Source organism: Lagenorhynchus albirostris, chromosome 15, assembly GCF_949774975.1.
Source record: "Lagenorhynchus albirostris chromosome 15, mLagAlb1.1, whole genome shotgun sequence".
NCBI lineage: Eukaryota > Metazoa > Chordata > Mammalia > Artiodactyla > Delphinidae > Lagenorhynchus > Lagenorhynchus albirostris.
The window spans coordinates 28,691,127-28,711,209 of NC_083109.1; the positions used below are offsets into that span (position 1 = coordinate 28,691,127).

The 20,083-nt window shown below is 42.3% G+C and overlaps 1 protein-coding gene across 4 annotated transcripts in view; it reads right to left on the reverse strand.

Moving 5' to 3' along the window:
- PDYN (prodynorphin) overlaps positions 1-11,303 on the reverse strand; it is a 29,664-nt gene extending 18,361 nt beyond the window's left edge. Inside the window, exons 1-4 of one of the 4 annotated variants that reach the window (XM_060124104.1) lie at positions 11,169-11,303; positions 9,464-9,541; positions 9,244-9,261; positions 5,696-5,747 (exon numbers count right to left, since the gene is read on the reverse strand). The gene's annotated coding sequence lies outside the window, so the exon portion shown is untranslated. Of the gene's footprint in view, positions 1-5,695; positions 5,748-9,243; positions 9,262-9,327; positions 9,347-9,463; positions 9,645-11,168 lie in introns of those variants that run through there. The other 3 variants (XM_060124105.1, XM_060124103.1, XM_060124106.1) reach the window with 3 other exon arrangements.
- Between the last annotated feature and the right edge of the window lie 8,780 nt (positions 11,304-20,083).

Here is a 20,083-nt window from a genome sequence, read left to right on the forward strand (position 1 = left end):
ACGTACAATGGACTATTATTCAGCCCTAAAAAGGAATAAAGTTCTGACACTTGCTACAACATGGATGAACCTCGAAACATTATGTCAAATTCATAGTGACAGAAAGTAGAAAATAAGTTACTACGGGCTGGGAGGAAGTAGAAATAGTGAGTTATTGCTTAAAAGGCACAGAGTTTTTGTTTGGGATGATGAGAAAGTTCTGGAAATGGAGACCATGATGGCTGCACAGCATTATGAATGTACTTAATGATACTAAATTTTACACTTAAAAATGGTGAAGATGGAGGGGGCAGGAAAGGCCTTGGGGAAGCAGGTGCCTGTTTTCCTGGTGGAGGAAAGCTCTCCAGTAGCAACGAGAAGGCAGAGGAAAAGCTGTGTTTCCTTTTCTCAGCCAAGAGTGCAGACAGATACCAACAGCTGAGCTGATGAACTGCAATTGGAGAGAACTTCCCTTTCCCAATGGGCCAAACCTCCCGTCCTCTCCTGTTTCGCCTCGGCTGGCAGCAGAACTTCATCACTGTGGCTAATAGCTTTCGCACATCTGCTTGACGGCCCTCACCCTGCTGAGTCACCTCCATGTGTTACGTCATCTCATCCTTATAGCAAACCCCCATGGTGGGTGTGTTATTGCCTTCTTCCGTCAGAGGAAGACACTACACTCAGAGATGCAGTGACTCAGCTAAGGGCACACAGCCCTCAAATGGAAAAGAACCCAAGCTCAAGTTAATCTGATGCCAAAGCCCATGCTGTGAACTCCTACCTCACTGATGCCCAAGAGCAACACGTGCATAAATGCCATTATTCACTGTGCCAGGCACGATGCCAGGAACAAATGGTCTTTAATAAGCTCTCAGCAGCCCTCTGAGGGAAGCACTGTAAGTTCCACTTTGCAGGTAAAGAAACTGAGGCCCAGTGAGGTAAAGTGAGCTCCCACGTAGCACAGCACATTAGGGGTGAAGCCAGGACTTGCACCGAGGTCTGTCTCACTCCAAAGTGTGAGCCCCTCTCTGCTGTGTCACATCTCCCATGATGCTCCTCTGTCACTTCCAGCCACCTGGGAACAGGTCCTGAACCAGAATCCAACCAGCATTTGGCAAGAATGGACACCTGTTTACTGTGTTCTGAATCCTGAACTACAGGCCTCACGTTCACGACCACACACGGGGCCCCCTCTTGACCTCAGCCACAGTGCAACAAGAGGTCAGTGATGGGAAATGTTTCTGCCCAAACGAAAAAGGGAAAAGCCTTAAATCTCAAATCACTGAAACCTTATCACAGCCACCGTGTATCAGGTTCCTGCTGGGTGCTAGGTATTGTACTTTCCCTAAAACACCTCATTTATCCCTCACAACAGCCCTATGACGTAGGTGTCATTAACTCCACTTTGCAAATGGGGAACTGAGCTCAGGGCAGTGCAGTCACTTGCCTGAGGTCGCACAGCCAGTAAGTGGTAGAGCCAGGAGCGTCTGCCTCAAAAGCCAGAGCTGTTTTCCCTCATCAAGCTGCCTCTGCAAAACCATCAGTTCTGAAATTCCTCCAGAGAAGCCTGGGCACCAGCAGGAGGAGAGGTCCACCAGGGGATCCCAGAGATTAGACCTGAAACGAGACCCTTGATCTGAGAGCTGCCCCTCATCACCCACAAGCTCCACCAGACACATGGTTCCTAATATCAGCTCTTAAGAAGGGAGTTTCTTTTTGCCAAAAGGGAAGGTTAAATTTCTTTTCTTCTTAATCTATGAATCTCACAGTTTCTCCTAAATCCTCTTGAACTGACAGGTTGCTACCTTTTCTGCATTCATTCCACAAAAAACGCTCCCAGAGAGTAGCTGTCAGAGGCCAGGTTCTCTGCTCAACACTGAGATGCATGGCTGAGAAGACCCAGTCCCTGCCTCCGGGGGCCGCAGTCTGGAGGGGACGACAGAAAGTAAACAGGTAATTTCAGCAGCACGTAGGAAAGTCTGAGATAAGGGTGACTGTGGAATCACAGAGGACAGGTTCCCAGGTCAGCCTGGTGGATCAGGGAAATCATCCTGGAGCTGGAGACCGAGGCTGGGTTTGGGAGACTGGGTAGGAGTGTGCCGTGGTGATGGGTCAGGTGCACTGCAGAAGCAGGAGACATCCCTGGCTTTTATAAGCAAAAAGAGATTCAACATAGGGAACTGGGAAACTTTCATCGGTGTTGGCTGGGGGAGAGGTGGGTATGGAACTGCTGGAGGAGTAGACTGGGCCTCCGGGAGCGCTTCCAGAGCACTGCAGGGCCTCCAGCCACACAGCCAGAAAGTAGACCAACAGGACGCAACCCCTGCCTGTCGTGCGTTCACGAACCCACCACCACCTTATGACCCAGGGGTCTGGAAGCTGGGGCCAGCCTCTCAGCACTCCCGGGGGTAGGCACTGGGCCCTGAGATGCTGTTGCAGGACCCCCACACCCCCATGACTACTCTGGCTGGACGAAGTGGCCAAAGCAGCGGCAAGACGGCCTCCATTTCATTCCATCACGTCGGTCGCACACAAGTCTAGCTATTGGCAGAACGTTAATTTGCACCCAGAACCCTAGCTGCACAGGAGTCTAGGGAAAATAGTTTTCACTTCTGCAGTCCAGGAAGGTACACAATAAAGAAGCAGAAGGAGGTGGGATTGGGAGCTGAGGACCGAGCAGGCACATCCGCCGCATAGAGGAAGGAAAGAAGAAAAGTGCCATAGGCCCGACGGACACATATCTCTTCCGCCCCTGCCCCCACTTCCCCCTCCCCACACCCCCTGCCTTGAGCCTTTTTGCAGGTCAACACTCCCCAGGTGGCGTGGGAGCCGCCCACAAAACTGCTGCCCCGTGGCCCACGCTGTCAGAGTGGGTAGAACCCACCAGACTAATGAATCCAAACTGTGATTTTAGTGATGGGGATACTGAGGTCCAGAGAGGAGGAGCTACTGTCGTAAGGCTGCTCAACCACGGAAGGGCCAGCCGGGCCTAGAACTCAGCTGTTGCCACCACATCAGTCCGCTTCACATTCTGGGGCTCGCCCTGCCAGGGCTGGGGCTTGGCTGGAGCTGAGGCAGGTGGGAAAAGCTCAGCCTCTGGAGTCAGACCGGAGCTGTCTTCCTGGCTCTGCTCCTCCCAGCTGCATGGCCCCAGGCAAGTTACTTGAGCCCAGCTGCCTCTTCTATGAGCCGGGGCATAGTGGTAGCACAGAGCTGTGATGAGAACCCAGCTAATATATGTAAGAGGACATAGAGTAAGTACTCTCTAATGGAGCTAGTATGACTAGTTCTACAATACTCTTATTCATTTATAAACTGCTATTATTATTATTAATAGTAGATAATCTTCCCCAGTTCAAGAGGAAAAAATTGTAAAGGTTTTAAGTGGTTTAACCTTCATTTCTTTTTCTTCTCCTACATCACAGCAGCATCAAAACACCTGCCCTGTAACTGCTTGCATCATCCTAGCCCACCGACACTTAATCATTTTCCAACTACACATCGAGATTCCTCCCCTCATAAAGGTCCTCAGAAATATACACCCAGAGACCCACAAGTATCCTCAGGCCCACACGCATAGTCACACCAAACACACACTGATGTACACACACACACAGAGGAATGGACAGATAGTTAGACACACAAACTAACAATCACGTACACAGATTGTTTTCACCAGCCAGCACTTCCAGACACACTCTCTCTCTCTCTCTCTCTCTCATACACACACAGACACACACACACAGTCACCACAGCAGCACACGAGCGAATAAACCCTCTGAGGCACACCTCACGCCCCCAGTTCTGTGGCACATCCAGGAATATTGAAAGTTGCAGGAAGGGCAGCTGGGAGGCCCTGTTTCTGACTTCCCTTTGAATAACTGGTCAGCGACAGCTCAGGGCTCCCCACAGCCCTTGTAGAAGGGCCTTTATCAGTCTAATTCCTAGTCTTCAGCCTGGGATCCAGCTCAGATAAAATAATTAATTTTCCATTATAGCCTCTCTCTCTCTGAGTCATCCTTACAAGTCCCTGGAATAATGGCATTTAAGAACGGAGCTTTCGGGCTTCCCTGATGGCACAGTGGTTAAGAATCCACCTGCCAGTGCAGGGGACACAGGTTTGAGCCCTGGTGTGGGAAGATCCCACATGTCACGGAGCAACTAAGCCCTTGCGCCACAACTACTGAAGCCTGCACGCCTAGAGCCCGTGCTCTGCAACAAGAGAAGCCACCGCAGTGAGAAGCTCTCGCACCACAAGGAAGAATAGCCCTCGCTCTCCGCAACTGGAGAAAGCCCGCGCGCAGCAATGAAGACCCAGTGCGGCCAAAAATAAATAAATAAGTAAATAAATTTATATATTTAAAAAAAAAAGAGTTTTCTGAACACCCCAAATCCGTACAGAAGAGTTCAGCTCCCTTGGTGAAGCATTCACGTGCCAGGGAGGGTGCATGGAGAAATGCAGTTTCCACATTTGAGAAAAGTAAGTGGGAGGGAATATCAGACAGCAGTGCAGTGCAGATCATCATTTAAGTAAAATCCCCGCAGGGCTCCTAGGCAGTGTTAAATCACTCTGTGCCTCTATGGAGGTGTCTCAAAGCAGCTTCTCTCCTTTCTTCTGCTTTACCATTGAGAAAAACAGTGTGGAGTAGTGGAAACATGCTGGGGTTTGATCCTGGGCTCGAGTCTGATCACCATTTCTGGACTATGTAGCGTACCTCTCTGAGTAACAGCTACTTTGTCAACAAAGTACAGTGATTAAGAGCAAGGGCTACAGAGTCAGACTGCCTCGCTCAGCCCCTGACTAGCTGTGTGATCTTTGGCAAATTACTTAATCTCTCGGGGCTTTAATTTTCTTACCTTTGAAATAGGAATAATAATGACACTTACCTCACAGGGTTTTTGCAAGTATAAATTAATACATGTAAAATGCTTAGGACAGTGCCTATTACAGACTCAGTGTTCAATAAGTGCTTGCTAGTATTCTTATCACTGCTACCTTCCAACATTGCTGGGAGGATTAAGAGAGATTAAAAATAAGACTGTGCCGTGGAAGAAGCAGAGATATCAGGCGCTACCATTATCAAAGTTAGCTCTGTGGGGGACTGGTCATTTTTTAAAAAGCCAAACATGAACTTTATGTTTGAGATCCAAGAAAAAATTGTACTGCAAGTGGCTTTGGGGTCAGAAAGATTTGAGACTGAGTCCTATTTTATTCCTTAAGCACTCTGTGACCCTGTGTAAGTTGCTTAAACTTTCCAAGCTTTAGTTTCTTATTTGTCAGATGAATAAACATTATTCTGCCAAAATCTCAAAGATGCTGATGATTGTGCAGCAACAAGGTCAGGGGTATAAAATTCCTTGCAACCTAGGACCAGTGAGGGAGGGACTCTTCTCATCTGGTAGGATTTTGCTGGGGACTTGGTAGTCTTCTTATGGGCATGATAAGGAAATTCCAACTACTTCATATTCTTAGCAAAGATGCCTGGAATGTGCATTCCTTTCCCTGTGCCGTCTGGCAGAAAGTAGCCCACACTGCTTCACTCCTGTTACTGAACCTCAGTGGTGGGCGTGCTTTTCTAAAGTACCTATTTCTAAGGCGCAGCCTACTCTAGACCAGTGTTGTTCCTGTCTCTCAAGAGGCCCTATTGGAGAGCAGATAGAAATCAGAGGCAAGTGGCTTTGCCTGAGCTTCTGCTATCTGGAGCTTCTTACTTGCCTTTAAACATTCTGGTTCCATCAATTGACTCCTTCCCTCTTCTCCTCAGCTCCTAGAGCAAAGACTAGTATTAAACAATGATCTTTGGGGAGATCAGCTCGGTGCTTTGTGACCACCTAGAGAGGTGGGATAGGGAGGGTGGGAGGGAGGGAGACGCAAGAGGGAAGAGATATGGGGACATATGTATATGTCTAACTGATTCACTTTGTTATAAAGCGGAAACTAACACACCATTGTAAAGAAATTATACTCCAATAAAGATGTTAAAAAAAAAATTCCCAAGCTGTAACGATAAAACAAGGAATCGCATTATTGAAGCAAAACCAAAGCTGTGATATTAGAAGTCCTTGTTATTTTAAGAAGAACAAAATGTCGTGTTTTTCCTTATCAAAATTTTTTTCTTACATAACTAACTCTGTGATAAACTCAGTCTGGACGTTCTGTGAAAAAAAAACAAAACAAACAAACAAAAAAAACAATGATCTTTGGGTACATAGTACGTACCCAGAAAATGTTGGCTGAATAAATAGTACATCACTAACTCCCACTAGCCTCCATTAATTAGATCTTTAGACACGGTGAGATCTATAAATCAGGAGCTCTAATTATCCTTGTGTCCCTGGTGGCATCCAGACTCTTGTGGTTTATCCATGGCAGGTGCAGCAGTCACTGTCATTTTGTAAGTGTTTCTTTTATTCTGAGCATCTTGTTTTGTCCTCCTCAAGACACAGATCTGGTCTCTGTGTATTTACCCATCCTTTTCTAATGTCCTCTTTGATAAATCTGCTCCATCTGCATTGGCCTCTTTGCTGTTCCTTGGACATGCTATCTTCTTCCCACATCTTTTTGGTCTTCTTGTGCCCTCTGCCTGGAACACTGCCTTTCCCCAATATTTATATGTCTCATTATATCAGTTAGTTCACATTTATGTTCAAATGTCACTCCTTAAAGAGGTCTCTCATAATCATCTTATCTAAGAGAGCATTTCCTATTATTATCTATCCTTTGCCTGGAATTATACTACACACTCATTTGTACATTTGTTTATTGTATGTCTCCCCCACTGGAATGTAAGTTCTGGGAAGTCAGTTACATTGTCTTTCTTGTACTTGACTGTATCTGGAGTTCCTATAACAGTGCCAGACCATGGTAGGCACTCAATAAATATTTATAGAATGAATGAATGAACAAACATATTATCACATGAAATACTGGTCAAAATGAACTCTTGGAACTCACCCAACTCCAGACTGTGAATCTCAGGCCCTACGTCTCTGGTTTCCCCATAGCCAGTTCTGACTCAGATCTGCCCACATTCTTGGGTGACAGACATGGATGAAATCAGCTGGGGGAGGCATCTATGACTGATGCTTTTTCCTAGCCCAGGAATAAGCTGGAAAAGGGGCCCACCAATTTTCAACAACACTTTAAAATAGGACTTTATAGGGCTATGGGCTCCCAGTACCTCCCAGCATTGTAGAGATTATCACCCTGTGTGGTTATTAACCTATACCTGCAGTGTTTCCAGCTAGCAAGAAATGCAAGTGGGGACAGCTGGAAAAAGAAACATCAGCTTTGAATTCCAAGATATGGCAAAATGAAGATGTCACTATTAGCCAGTGAAAAGTTGGCTCATTCTTCCCCTCTCTACTCACTTCCCCTGGGCTCCATTTTCTGCCTCAGCACCTGCGCTGCCTCATATTGAGAAGCAGGAATTTGCTTTTCAGTACCACGGACAGCAATCTGCTGGCAGCCGGGAGGCAGAGTGAGCCAGAATTTGGGGCATACATGGAGCCAAACAAATATTGACTGAGCACATCCTGGGGCCAGGCACACTGGAGAATACAAAGATTTATGTGGTCTTGACCTTCAGATAACTTAATCTCTTCAGGTCATCAACATTCCTAGACTGATACAGCTGGGGCAAGGCCCCAAGCCTTCTGATACTTGAAAAGTGGGAAGAATCAAAGGGAAAATGTTTTCTTTTCCAACAATTGAATTTCACATATGTGCGTTCACATATGTCATCTAATTTTCTCACTAGACTACCACCCTCAAAGAGAACAGTTACTGCAATGTCCTATGCACTGTTACATTCCAAGTGCCCAGCAAGGTATATGGCAGATACTCAGTAGTTTTTGAATGGATGTGTGAAGGAATTCTTATAAAATCCCATTTTACTCTTTGTCTTTTTACCCTTATTTTACAGATGAGAAATCTGAGGCTGGGAAAACTACCTTCTCGTGACAGCTATTAAGTGGCACAGCTTGGATTAGAAACCAGGGCTTCCAGATTTCACGCTAAACTGCCAATCAGAGGCACTTACTATGTGCTGGGCATTCTTGGGTCCTACAAAAAAGTTCTAGCCACAGAGAGACTAGTTCTTACCTTAACATAGACTTTGAGTAAATCCCAACCTTGAGTAAATCCCGTTTTTCTTTCTGGCATTAGTTTCCCCATATGTAAAATGAGGGAAGGAGGTTGGTGTGGACTAAGGGCTCCCCTCTCCCTGCACCCCCCCACCCCCAAACGGGATCAGGCATCTGCAGTAGTTGAGAAAGGATACCAGCAGGGGGCGTTATGAAATGAATTTGAAACGTCCTCCCCGTGCCTCAGCAGGGCGTCAAACGAGAAGTACTGTATTAATATCCCAACAGACTTCTGGCTCCTTTTTCATCTTCCTGCTATAACCAGAACTTGTGCGCAAGCCGTGCAGGCTCTATTCTTTTTAGAGTGCAACAAATGAACTTCAACCCCTCTTGAGAAGTGAGTAAAGAGGCAGCCCCAGGACACAGAGACAGTGGAATGAGGCTGCGGTGACTTATCACCCAGGAACCCACTAGCTGAGTAACTTTGGACAAAGCCCCAAGCAAAGATAACTGTTTAAATGGCTGCGGCAGCGGAAAAATCAGTTTGGTTGATTGATGTCCTGGGTTTCTAGCTAGTGGGTGGCTTCCAGCCACGGCTCTGCCTCAGCTCCCAGAATTACTCCAATAAGTGATTTGCTCATCCCTAACTCTTTCCAGGAGGCAGGGGAGGGGGATGAATCAGCTCTCTCCAAGCCTGATTGGGATTTAATGGGGGCCAGTGGGTATTTGTGCACTGGGTGGTGTGGGGAGAGGAGGAGCAGATCTGTCAGACTTGGCAGATGTATCTGGCTCCTGCCTGGGGGTGTGGAGGAGAAAATAAAATAAGGAAAGAACTGATTGCAGAGTGAATATTTTTCAATTATTTGAAAAGAATGTGAATCAGATGTTTCATAAAGGCTGTTTTTCTAACCACATCTTAGTCACTGAACTCTAGATTTGTCAAGGATGGTCTCCAGATTGAAGAACAGTAATGGGAGGCTTGGGAGGTTTTGTCAAGGGGTCTAACTCAGTAGGAGGTATCTAGGATAACTGGAAGACAACAAGCTATGCAATTAGCCAGACCTGGGTTCAGATACTGGCTCTGCCATTGGCCGCCTATGGGACCTGGATCAAGTTGTTTAATCTTTCTGAAACTCAGTTACCTCATCTGTAAAATGGGATAATAATAACAATACTTACTTTTCCAGCTATCTGCTCCTGTATAAAGAAAAAAACAAGTTAACACTTTGTGGCATAATAAAACAACCATTTTATTATACTCACAGATTCTTAGGAGGTCTGGAATTCAGACAGGACATAGCACATATGACCTGTTCCTGCTGCATGAAATCTGGGGTCTCAAATGGGAAAACCTAAATGGCTGGAGGTTGGTATAACCTGGAAGTTATTATTCACTCACATAGTTCTGGGCTGAGGTGACTCAAAGGCTGGGCTCATCTGGAACAGTGACTGGATTATTCGATGGGGTAGAGGCCTCCTAAAAACTCAAAGTCTGGCTTAATCTTTTGAGTTCCCCAAATACAACCAGCTTTTCCAGGGATCAACTCAGGATGCATACATTCTCCTGTCATGTGTCTGCTCTGTGGTATAAAGAGAACAGATTTAAGGTTTCTCATTAGACCTGTGAAGTAATGAGTTCTTTCTCAATAGTTATATTTAAGCACAGGCTTCAGAGAGATGTTGTGCAAGAGATTTAAGTATTGGATAATGTGATCTTTAAGGACCCTTAAAGCCCTGATCGCTACTTGTAATCTTGTAGCTGTTTAAAAAAAAAATCTAAGTATGGTATTGCCTCAATTTCCTCATCTTCAGAAGAGGGTATAAAGTAATGATTTCAGAGGATCCTTCCTGCTTGGCAACTACAACTGTTTTGTCAACAGCCTCCTTGTTGATAGATCCAAAGGGCCCTTTTCAGTCCTTATCTTGACTGATACCCCATAAGTATTTTACACTGCTAATTACTCTCTATTTCTTCAATCACTCACTTTCTGGACCTTCCAAGACAAAGGACTCTCCTCTGTCTCTCTGAGCACTCCTCTCATGCTCCTTCATGGGCCCCTTTTCCTTAAATGGGCTCCCTCTTTTCTTCTCTCTCTTGACACGCTCTCATTCACCACCACAGCTTCTATACCCACTAGATGCTTATGCATCAGTCAGAACTCTCATTTGAAAGATGTAGAAAGACTGATCAAACATATCTAGGAACTATGGGAAGTATTGGTTCACACGATTGAAAAGTCCAGAGACTGAGAACAGATTGCCCAGGGGCTTAATTTCCCCTGGACCCACTCATTCCCAACATCCCTCAGTTCTGCTTCCTCTCTTGCTGACATATTTTCAGGTAGCTATTTCTTCAGGGAAGGAAGATGGCAGCAGCATCTTCAGATCTTACTTCCTATTAGATTAGCTCCAATTAGAAAGAAAGTGTGTCTCCCCAAGATGATGGGACAGAAGTATTGGATGGACCTCATTCTCATTGGCTAAATTCAGTTACAAATCTAACCCTGAACATTGAATCCCTGTGGCCAGGAGGAATGGAACGATAATTAGTTGAGTTTACCCAGGGCCCACTTGTAGAGTTGAAAGTGGGTTAGTGCCTCTCATGAGGTCCAGAGTTGGGGATGGGTTGCCAGAAGTAAACAAATGTTGAGTGGCAAAAACAACAGATGCCAAATACAACTGAAGACTTCCAAATCTATCCTTAAGCCCAAGACCCTTCTCTTAACTTTAGACCCATGTGACAAATTGCCTTCTGACATCTCCACTTGAATGTTTCACAAGTATCCCAAACTCTACATGTTCCAAACAATACTCAGTTCCCCTAGATCTTCTCCTCCATTTAAATTCACCCTGGTAGTGAATGACATCACCTTATACCAAGTTACCTAATCCAGAAACTTCAGTGTCATACTTAACTCCTTCCTTTCCCCACCCCCACATTGAATCAATCACCACATCGTCTTGATCCTAGCAAACTGTTAAAAGTATGTAGGTATATTGTAATCCCTAGAACAACTACTAAAAACCCTATACAAAGAGACATAGTAAAATAAAAATGGAAAAATTTAAATGGAACACTAAAAAGTATTCAAAAGAGCACACACCTGGTTTCAGGACTTAATGAAGCTCAGTTTCTTGATGTCTCATCACAGAAAGAATTCAGTGAGAGACAAAGTGATAGGTAAGAAGTGGATTTATATAGAGAGAAACACACTCCACAGACAGACTGTGGGCCATCTCAGGAGGTGAGAAAGGCACCAGCGTGTGGGGTTGTCAGTTTTTATAGGGTTGGGTAATTTCACAGACTAATGAGTGGGAAGAGTATTCCAGCTATTTCCGGAAGGGGTGGGGATTTCCAGGAATTGGGCCACCACCCACTTTTTTTTTTTTTTTTTTCTGTACGCGGGCCTCTCACTGTTGTGGCCTCTCCCGTTGTGGAGCACAGGCTCCGGACGCGCAGGTTCAGCGTCCATGGCTCACGGGCCCAGCCGCTCCGCGGCATGTGGGATCTTCACGGACCGAGGCACGAACCAGTGTCCCCTGCATCGGCAGGCGGACTCTCAAACACTGCCCCACCAGGGAAGCCCCGCACCATCCACTTTTTGATCCTTATGGCTGGCCTTGGAAAGCTTGCTGATGTGTTAAAGTGAGGGGGGTGTATACTGAGGCTCAAGGTCTGGTGGAAGTCTAATTGCCGCCATCTTGGACCCATTTGGTTCTAATCAGTTTATGTCATGTCCTCGGGCTATGTCATTCTTTCAAAGGTTGTGACCTGCCCCCTTCCCTGCTGTTTCACAGTGGTTAGGACTCTGTGCTCTCACCACCCAGGTTCAATCACAAGCCGCGTGGCACGATCAAAAGAAAACAAAACACAAACAAAAATAACTGCTAAATAATCCATTGGTCAAAGAGGAAGTCTCAAGGGAAATTAGAAAATTTTGAAATGAAGGAAAATGAAACTACATCTCAAAATTTATGGGATACAACTAAAACAGTGTTAAGGGGGAAACTGTACATTATTAAATGCATATATGTGAAAAAAAAAGGTGTCAAGCCAACAATCTAAGATTCCACCTTAAGAAACTAGAAAAAAAAAAGAGGAGCAAAATAAACCCAAAGCAATCAGAGGGAAGGAAATAATAAAGGTAGAAATAAAAATAAAGAATAATAAAAAATAAAGATGGATATAATAATATAATAATTAAGGCCAGAAATCAATGAAATTGAAAATAAGAAAAATAGAGAAAATTGATCAAACCAAAAGATGCTTCTGTAAAAATATCAATAAAATTGATAAATCTCTAGCCAGACTAACAAAGAATAAAAGGGAGGAGACAATTAACAATATCCAGAGTGAAGCTGAGAATAGCACTACCGACCCCACAGGCATAAATGGATAATAAGAAAATACTATGAACAACTCTATACACTTAAATTCAACAACTTAGTTGAAATGGACCAATTTCTTGAAAGCCACAAACTACCAAAACTCACCCAAGAAGAAATAGATGACCTTAATACTCTTATGTCTAAGAAATGAAATAAGTAGTTAAAAACATTCTGAACAATATGACTCCAGGCTCATATGGTTTCAAAAACTATTAGCAAATCACATATATACATCTATATATAATATATGTGTACACACACACAGAAACACAACCACACAGTAGATCTTCACCAAGTGAGGTTTATCTTGGGAGTACAATGCTCATTCAACATTTGAAAATCAATGTAATCCACAATACTAACATAGTAAAGAAAAAACCACATGATCATATTAACTAATGCAGAAAAAGTACTTAAGCCACACCCAAAATCCTCTTGTGACTTTTTTAAGACTCTCAGCAAACTAAGATTAGAAGGGAGCTTCCTTAACTTGATAAAGGGTATCTACAAAAAACTACAGCAAATGTCATAATGGTGAAAGATTAAATGCTTTCCCTGAGACTGGGAACAAGGCAAGAAGGTCCATTCTCACTATTCCTATTCAACATTGTACTGTAAGTCCTAGCCTTTGAAAAAAGGCAAGTAAAAGAAACAAAAGGCATATAAATTGGAAAGGAAGGGATAAAACTATCACTATCCACAGACAATAGGATTATCTATATAGGAAATTCCAAAGAATATACAAAAAGAAAAAGCTTCTAGAACTAATGGGTGAGTTTGGCAAGGTCACAAAATATAAGGCCAATATGTAGATTATTATTAATCATATTTCTATATACTACCAATAAACAACTAGAAACTGAAGTTTTAAAAATAGTACTATTTACAATAAATCCTTAAAAAGTAAAATATTTAGGCATAAACCTAACAAAACATGTACGGGATCTGTATGCTGAAAATTCCATGCTGAAGACTGAAATAAATGGAAAGATATACCATGTTCACTGATTAAAAGAGAACATAGTTATCAATTATCCCCAAACTAACTGCAGCAGGAATTTTTCTGTAGCTAAAGACAAGATGATTCTAAAATTGATATGAGTATGCAAAAGAACTAGAATAGTAAAAACAATTTTGATGAAGAAAACAATGTTGGAGTGCTCACTTCACCCAATTTTAACATTTATTATAAAACTACAGTAATAAAGATATAGTGGTATTAACAAAAGCACAGACACATAGATCAATAGAACAGAATAGAGAGCATAGAAGAGGGAGCCACATAAATATGGTCAATTGCTTTTCAACAACGTTACAAAAGCAATTCAATGGGGAACAGATAGTCTTTTCAACAAACAGTGTTGGAACAATTGGACATTCACATGCAAAAATAAATAAATATGCAACTAGAGAAAGCCTGCACACAGCAATGAAAACCCAACGCAGCCAATAATAAATAAATAAATAAATAAAAATAATCCTCAACTGGTACCATACATCTTATACAAAAATTAACTCAAAATGATCACAGAAGAATGTAAAACATAAAAACATTTAAAAGAAAACATAAGAGGGGCTTCCCTGGTGGCACAGTGGTTAAGCGTCAGCCTGCCAATGCAGGAGACACAGGTTTGAGCCCTGGTCCAGGAAGATCTCACATGCCGCGGAACAACTAGGCCCATGCACCACAACTACGGAGCCTGCGCTCTAGAGCCTATGAGCCACAACCTCTGAGCCCACGTGCCACAACTACTGAAGCCTGCATGCCTAGAGTGCATGCTCTGCAACAGGAGAAGCCACTGTGATGAGAAGCCCGTGCACTGCAATGAAGAGTAGCCCTCGATCGCCACAACTAGAGAAAGCCCGCGCACAACAACAAAGACCCAACACAGCCAAAAATAAATAAATTTATTAAAAATAAAAAGAAAAGAAAACATAAGAGAAATGTTCATCATCTTCAGTTAAGCAAAGAGTTCATTTATATGACACCAAAAGCATGATCCATTAAAAATTACTGATAAGGATTGGGGCTTCCCTGGTGGCGCAGTGGTTGAGAGTCCGCCTGCCGATGCAGGGGACACGGGTTCGTGCCCCGGTCCGGGAAGATCCCACATGCCGCGGAGCGGCTGGGCCCGTGAGCCATGGCCGCTGAGCCTGCGCGTCCGGAGCCTGTGCTCCGCAACGGGAGAGGCCACAACAGTGAGAGGCCTGGCATACTGAAAAAAAAAAAAAAAAAATTACTGATAAGGATAGAAAGCCCAGAGATAAACCCATGCGCATATGGTCACCTTATTTTTGATAAAGGAGGCAAGAATATACAATGGAGAAAAGACATCCTCTTCAATAAATGGTGCTGGGAAAACTGGACAGCTATATGTAAAAGAATGAAATTAGAACACTCCCTAACACCAACACCACGCACAAAAATAAACTCAAAATGGATTAAAGACCTAAATGTAAGGCCAGACACTATAAAACTCTTAGAGGAAAACATAGGCAGAACACTCTATGACATAAATCACAGCAAGATCCTTTTTGACCCACCTCCAAGGGAAATGGAAATAAAAACAAAGATAAACAAATGGAACCTAATGAAACTTCAAAGCTTTTGCACAGCAAAGGAAAACATAAACAAGACGAAAAGACAACCTTCAGAACGGGAGAAAACATTTGCAAATGAAGCAACTGACAAAGGATTAATCTCCAAAATTTACAAGCAGCTCATGCAGCTCAATATCAAGAAAAACAAACAACCCAATCCAAAAATGGGCAGAAGACTTTAATAGACATTTCTCCAAAGAAGATATACAGATTATCAACAAACACATGAAAGGATGCTCAACATCACTAATCATTAGAGAAATGCAAATCAAAACTACAATGAGGTATCACCTCACACCAGTGAGAATGGCCATCATCAAAAAATCTACAAACAATAAATGCTGGAGAGGGTGTGGAGAAAAGGGAACCCTCTTGCACTGTTGGTGGGCATGTAAATTGATACAGCCACTATGGAGAACAGTATGGAGGTTCCTTAAAAAACTAAAAATAGAACTACCATATGACCCAGCAATCCCACTACTGGGCATATACCCTGAGAAAACCATAATTCAAAAAGAGTCATGTACCAAAATGTTCATTGCAGCTCTACTTACAATAGCCAGGACATGGAAGAAACCTAAGTGTCCATCAACAGATGAATGGATAAAGAAGATGTGGCACATATATACAATGGAATATTACTCAGCCATAAAAAGAAATGAAATTGAGTTATTTGTAGTGAGGTGGATGGACCTAGAGTCTGTCATACAGGGTGAAGTAAGTCAGAGAGAGAAAAACAAATACCATACGCTAACACATTTATATGGAATCTAAAAAAAAAATAAAAGGCTCTGAAAAGCCTAAGGGCAGGACAGGAATAAAGACGTAGATGTAGAGAAAGGACTTGAGGACACGGGGAGTGGGAAGGGTAAGCTGGGACAAAGTGAGAGAGTGGCATGGACATATATACACTACCAAATGTAAAATAGCTAGTGGGAAGCAGCTGCATAGCTCAGGGAGACCAGGTCGGTGCTTTGTGACCACACAGAGGGGTGGGATAGGGAGGTTGGGAGAGAGATGCAAGAGGGAGTGGATATGGGGATATATGTACATGTATAGCTGATTCACTTTGTTAAAAAGCAGAAACTAGCACACCATTGTAAAGCAATTATACTCCAATAAAGATGTTAAAAAAAATTACTGATAAATTGGACTTCATGAAAATTTTAAATGTTTGCTCTGGCAAGAGAATGAAAAACAAACTACATATGGGGAGAAAATATTGCAAAACATATATTTTGTAAAGCACTTGTATTCAAAATGTACAAAGAACTCTCAAAATTAAACAATAAGAAGACAAAAACATAGGCCAGATATTTTAACAGCTACTTTACCAGAAAAGATCTATGAATAGTAAATAAGCATATGAAAAGATGCCCAACATCAATAGCTCCTATGGAAATGCAAATTAAAACTGTATTGAGATACCATTATACACTATTAGAGTAGCTACAGTGAAGGAAGGAAAAACCCAACAATATTAACTACTGATGAAGATTCAGAGCAACTGAAACTCTCATACATTATTGGTGGAAAGGAAATGGTACAGCCACTCTGTCCCTCAACCACTGATAAGTAAACTGTGGATCATACTACCACTAAGCAATAAAAAAGACGGAAATGTTGATACACATAACAATACGGATGTATTTCAGAAGCATTATGCTGAATGAAAAAAGTCAGTATCAGAAGGTTACATACTGTATCATCTCATTTATGTGACATCTATGTGGCAAAATTACAGGGACAAAGAAGAGATCCGTGGTTGTCAGGGCTTTCTGGTTTTGAGGGAAGGTTTGTCTATAAAGGTGCAGCATGAGGAAACTTGGGAGGGATGATGGAACTGTTCTGTATTCTGATTCTGGTTGTGGTTATATAAAAATTACAGGTATTAAATGTCATAAAACGGTATATCAAAAAAGTCATTGCCATTCTATCTAAATTTGTTAAAGCCTCAATAACAGAAAACTGTGGAGCAATGTCTACAAAATTCCAAACCAAAACCCCATAATTTTATATGCAGCCGTGTTCATTTTTATGAATGAAATGGCAACACCCAGACATTATCAATGTGAGTCCAGGAAACACAGGAGCAATAAGACATTCTTGAAAATAGTACTTATTTATGAAATCCAGCCAACAAAGAGATAAATCAAAATTAAAAATTCAGGAAACAAAAGAACTAGTGGTGAGCACAAATTATTTAAATATGTAATTAAGATTAAACAGCTCCAGTAATAATTATGATTGATTGCCAAAAAAGACATCAACGTTCTAAATCTTGACAATATAAAAATAACAAAAATTTGTAAGTTTGGGAAGAGAAAATAAAAAGAATTATAAGGGTGCTAATGCCATCATGTTTCATAACAGGGAGTAATTCCATACTCTCTAGAATAAAAACATAACTAAAAACTAATCTCTTGTGTTTTATAATTTTTTTCTTAACCTTAAAGTGATTTTAAAGCTTTTTATTTTGAAACAATTTTAGAATTATAGAAAAGTTGAAAACAATAGTACAGAGAATGTGGTATGCCCTTCATTAGTTTACATGACCACAGTACAATGATCAAAACCATTAAATCAGCACTGATATAACACTACTAATAGAACTATAGACTTTATTAAAATATCACCAATTTTCCCACTGATGTCCTTTTTCTGGTTCAGAATCCAATCCAGGATCCCATATTGCATTTAATTGTTTTATCTGGACTTCCCTGGTGGCGCAGTGGTTAAGAATCTGCCTGTCAATGCAGGGGGACACAGGTTCGAGCCCTGGTCTGGGAAGATCCCACATGCCGCAGAGCAACTAAGCCCATGCACCACAACTACTGAGCCTGCACTCTAGAGCCTACGAGCCACAACTGCTGAGCCCGTGTGCCACAACTACTGAAGCCCGTGTGCGTAGAGCCCACACTCCGCAACGAGAAGCCACTACAATGAGAAGCCCGCACACCGCAACAAAGAGTAGCCCCCGATCGCCACGCTAGAGAAAGCCTGCACGCAGCAATGAAAACCCAATGCAGCCTAAATAAATAAATAAATAAATATAATTGTTATATCTCCCTAATAATTCCCTTAGAGTGATCATTAAGAAATAATATCCCTTGGGTGAAGAAAAATTACTCAAAAGTCAGCAGTTACTTCAATTTCACTTCAGTTTTTTCTTCAAATTCAGGTAAAGTTAAATTATACTTTTATTTAAAACACTATTGCAATAACACCAGTGTCACATGAGTTGAATGATTAATATCTCAATATTCATCAGGAAAAAAAAAAAGCTGATCAGATGCTGAGATGCTGTCTGAAAATCCTTATTAGCCAGAAAATAGCACAATGCCCAGGGACTATTGTAGGTGATGGGAAAACTTTGAAAAGTTTTCAGCACAGGAGTGATGAGATTTGTGTATTTCACAACATACCTGTGGCTGCCATGCAGAGGATGAACTAGAGAGCTAAACCTGGAGGAGGTGAGTTGGGAGGCTGTTATAATAAAACAGGTAGACAATTTGGAATCCGTTTGACTCTAAGTAACAGAAAATCCAAATAATGGTGGCTTACACAAAAGAAGGGTTTATTCTTCTCACAAGAAAAACAAAGGTCAGCAGTTACTGCTGTTACTATTTCACCAAGGATCCAGGCGGTTTTTGTTTGTCTTTTTGTTCTATTACATTGGCTTTTATCTTCATGGTTGTCACTTCATGGTCCAAGATGGCTCCCACAGCTCCAAACATCACATCCATGTTCAAAGAAAGAGAAACTCAGGACAGATATAAGGTTCTACTTCTATTTCTTTTACCTCCAGGAGACTTTTGCTTTCATCTCCTTGGTCAGAACTGTGTCTTCTAAGTGGAAAAGAGGCTCAGAAAGTGAGTAATCTGAGATTATACACATTACAGATGCAAACAAAATCATAATGTTTTTAGAATGGAAGAAGGAAGAAATGTGTATGTTGGATAAGCAATTAACAATGTCTGTCAGACAGGTATGAGTTTAAGAGCCCCAAACTATGTCAGTGAATGGGACCTGGAGGTGAGCAGATACATCTGTGCGATATAGAAGACAGGAAGGGCAGAACTTGGTGACTGACTGGCTATCAGTTATGAGAAAGAGAGAGGAATGAAGGACGCCTCTCAGGTTTCTGAGTTGGTAGAAAAGGAGAACGGGGACGCTTGGACTGAAGGGGAAAATTCTACCCGCTATTTACTTGGGGTTCCAGATATACTGAACAACATTAAGAAAGTGTTCCTTGATTAATTTTAAATAAAAATCAAACATCCACCATCTAATAAGCAGATACAATAGACTAGGCGTGGCACCAAATGTTTTACATGAATTATCTCATTTAATCTTTATAACAACTCAGTGAGTTTGTTCTGTTTTGGTCATTGGAATACCACCAGTGTCCAGAAAATCACCTGACACATAATAGGTGATCTAAAAATATTGAACAAAGGAAGAAAGAGGAGAAAAATCTGAGGTTCAGAGAAGTTAAATGGCTTGCCTAACCTGAGGTCATACATCTGTAGAATGGAAGAGCCAAGAGTTCAGCTTAGCTCCGTGCTTTTCTCCACGGTTCACAATCTTTCTGTTACAAAAAGCTATGAAACTCCCATTTCTTCAGAGAAAATGGAACAACTGGGAAAAATGGAATCTTTTCAAGACACTGCGTGATCCAGCTTCTCAATGCCTCCCTAACCCAGTCTCCTGTCACTCTCCCCACCTTGTGGCACTCAGGTCACTTTGCTCCATTCAGTGGCTCCTAGGTCAATTTCCCCAGATCCCCGAGGATCTCTTAACACCACCTACCCCTTTTCTATAGCACTTCTTGGAGTCTATGACTAAAAAGATATTGGAATGATTATCTGTTTATTGTCTGAACTCATGCTAGAATGTAAGCTCCATGAAGGCAAAGTATCTGACTCATTCACTCTATTTATCCCCAGCCTTCAGCACAGTGTCTGGCACAGAGTAGGTGCTCAGTAAGCATTTTATGCCTGAAGGGATAGACAAATGAATGTGATGG